The following is a 3,668-nucleotide window of genomic DNA, read 5'->3' as shown; positions in this document are numbered from 1 at the left end:
GCAAGGCAACCAAAATTCTAAAGATGGTTGCAAGTGCAGCAACCAATTGCGAAAAAAGAGAATATTGTTGTTATTTTGTCTAAGTTATCTCTATAACATAAATATGAGGATAAACAGTGCACCCACATCTCGACCTGTGCTTTAAGACACACTCTTTATAAATTTGAATGGGTTGTGTTCATTTCAAACTTGCGATACAAAAAGCTATAACATAATTTTGAAAACTGAGTTGCGTCTAAGATTATGTAATAGCGTACAACTTCAGTGCCTTCAGCGCTTTGATATAATTGAAATTACGGCCCCGTCCACTGCTCCAACTACATTCGGCAGGACATTTCCAGTAAAATTCCTGCTTCAAAAGCAGAAAAGCTGATTCTTGTGGAAATCTGAAAATATCGATACATTTTTATTCAACTGAGTATAACAAATGAAAATAAAATAAATACAATGTAGTGGACATTAACACAATTTTGATGATACAACAAAAGATTATTCTAAATATTAAAGCTCTAACATGGAAGTGTAATTGAAATCGTGTGGTATTAGCCTAGGTAAGGATCTAAATTAGGCTCGATTGGTCATTGTCGGCTCGGGTACTACTTACATGTACCCCGAGTACGGTAAATATACTGAAACGTACCCGGGAATTAAAACGCTTAATTGGTCGTTGTCGGCTAATTGTTTCAAATTAATAATGTTCGTATTTATGTCAATATTCTGTAGAAGGGCCTCAATGTTATCAAAACTTCTACTCAAAAATGCATGTTGAGGCAGATTTTGTTCAAACAGATTTTTTTGGTATTCCGCAGCCTGTTTTACAACATCAGATTTTGTGAGGGAATTAAACTTGGGTACATTCTAAATAGGCCGGGTACATGCTAGTATATTTTCCGTACCCGGGGATCATTTAAGTATACTAATAAGTACCCCGGGTAAATTTAAATAGTACCCGAGCCAACAATGACCAAATGAGCCTAAATGAAACTTGACCATTTTCAATTTCAAATTATTAAATGATCAAATGTGAATGTACTGACATTAATTGCTATGATATATTACCAAAAAAACACATAAAGTAGACAATTATACAAATAAGCACAAATGACAATCTTAATAATAATTACATAACATAAAATCTACTTTACTCACCCATACTATAAACTTGTTGAAAATAACAAACACAAACAGTATGTTGATGTCATATTTATTTTCATGAACATGATGGTATCATTATACCTTGTGATGACTGGGAAAATTATACGTCCCTAGATGGACTATCATTCCCCTCGATCTGTCATCGTTGTGGTCGTCCGGTCCGGTTTGGTCGTCTATTCATAATGGTAGTAAATGTGCTCTGTATTAAAACGTTTCCATTGTCAGAGAATGTCCAGTTTTCTTTTGAATTCATCAACACTTTTCGAAGTAACAATTTCATCTGGAAGCGTATTCCATGCGTTTACTATGCGATTTGTGAAGGAATTTAAACGGATGCACTTATTGATACGTCTTCAATAATTTCATTTGAGTGTAATTTGTTTTTAAAATCAGGTGTCCTAGAGTCCCCTTCAACAGTGAACACAGAAGTAAAGAAATTGTTCAGGACTTCGGCCTTTTTCCTTATCTTCAGTTATGGTCCCCACAATCACACCAGTCAAATTACCTATTTCAGATTTAGATTTTGTCTGTTCTTTCACATAGCCCCAGATTTTTTTGGCATTTGCCTTTACTGTTACATGTTTTTTTCTTGGCGTAATGCACTGCCTTTGATACCTTATTTCTTAACTTGCAATATTCTTCAGAAGCACGGTATCTACGACTAAATGTAAATCTTTTCCATGCATGATACTTCTTCTTTACTAATCGTACACAGTAATGATCCATCCACTTTGGCTTCGGTCTACCCCCCTCTTTCTTCCACGGAATATAATTGTCAATGATATGGTTTATGTTTTAAAGAATATATTTCCACGATTCATTCACATTCAAATTTCGTATCTCCTCCCAATTAACATTGTCCAAGTACTCTCTACAAGAATTGTAGTCACCTTTGTAAAAGTTTTTCCTCGGTTTTGTTGCAGTCTTAATATCAAAGTCACATATAATATCAAACAATAGACTGATGTGGTCGGTATCAAGTCTAACAGACTGGCAATTTGTCCTATTCTATACCTAGTATTATCCTGCACATGTTGAGAAAAAAGACATTGTCGCGTAGCATTTCAATGAATTTAGAACTTATGTGGTTTTCATTATGACAAGTAGTCAACGAGCTCGAGTCTATACCCGTACAATTAAAATCTCCGACAAGTACCAAGTTTCTGTGTGATTTGATATAGTCATTGTCAAATATTGATAGTAATCTTTCATTTTTCTCACTGTCAGTGTTTGGAATTTTATATATACCCCCAATTAGAAGTTTATCCTTCTTATTTAGCCGTATTTCACACCAAGATGACTCTTTCATAGGGGGATTTTTCAGGTTTAAACATTGGTCTAATGGTATACAGTCTTTTACATATAGTATAACACCTCTACTATTGTCTGCAACATTACCAATGAAACTATTATATCCTTGAATCTTATATTCATTCTCATGTACATATAAAGGGTTGCTATTTTTCGGGAAAACTTCCGTGACTACGATTATATCAGGGTCTTGTATCGAAATGACAACATTGAGCCCATTCACCTTGTTCAGTAAACGATCAGCATTTGTATAATACACTGTTAGTTTATTTACTTTTGATTTAGTCTGCCTTCCTGTTACAAAAGACTTTTCAGTCGTAAAACTGTCAGATTTATTTGAACTGTTTAAACTGTTTAAACTTTCAGAACTAAAAGAACTATTTAAAGAACTTTCAACATATGTACAATCGGAGTCTTCACCTTCACTGACCCCGAAATGGCTCGGTCCCTATTGAGGAGCCGCCCAAAACCTTAAAACCATTCCTTACTGTTATGTCCGAGTGTGCCCCCCCCCTGGAAACTCCTCTCCAGGCCCCCCAGCCCCCACGTCCTCGACCTCTCGCTGGTGTATATGAGTGATCTCCCTTTGTAAACGTATCAGCTGTAATGTTAAGTTTCACCACCTAACCGCGCCTAATGACTAGATTACTTTCCCCATTTAACTCACGAGTGCGTTTCTCCTTCCTCAGTTTAAAGTCTTGTTGTCTTTGGTTTATAGTCAGGTCCGGTGTAATATAGATGCGCGAATAGTCTGGATCATTACGAAGCCTCCTGGCAGATTCAAGAACTATTCTCTTACTATCAAAGTCCAGAACCGAGATTCTAATTGGCCTGGACTTTTTCCTGTCATCAAATGTACGCCCTAATCTTATACATTCCTTCACCTCGACATTGAAATTTAGTTTCACATTCAGAATTTCACACACCTTTTCAAGGTCGTCTTTCTTTCCTTCTGCAAAACCTTTTTTTTGATTTCTGGAAGCCCCTGCACCAAAACATTCAACTTTCTCATTTCAATTTCACACTCTTCTTGCATGGCCTGGTGCACCATATCCTGAATGTCATTCATATTCCCACTCTGTCCTACCAGTTGTGAGGGTACTGTTGACTGGATTCTTTCAATTTTCTCTTCAATCTTATTTAGTTTGTCTTGAAATGTTGACATTGTTGCAATTATTTTCTTAATTCCGGGTAATGCAATA

This window comes from Dreissena polymorpha, chromosome 16, assembly GCF_020536995.1.
Source record: "Dreissena polymorpha isolate Duluth1 chromosome 16, UMN_Dpol_1.0, whole genome shotgun sequence".
Classification (NCBI taxonomy): Eukaryota; Metazoa; Mollusca; class Bivalvia; order Myida; family Dreissenidae; genus Dreissena; species Dreissena polymorpha.
Note: the sequence above shows the minus strand (reverse complement) of the source record.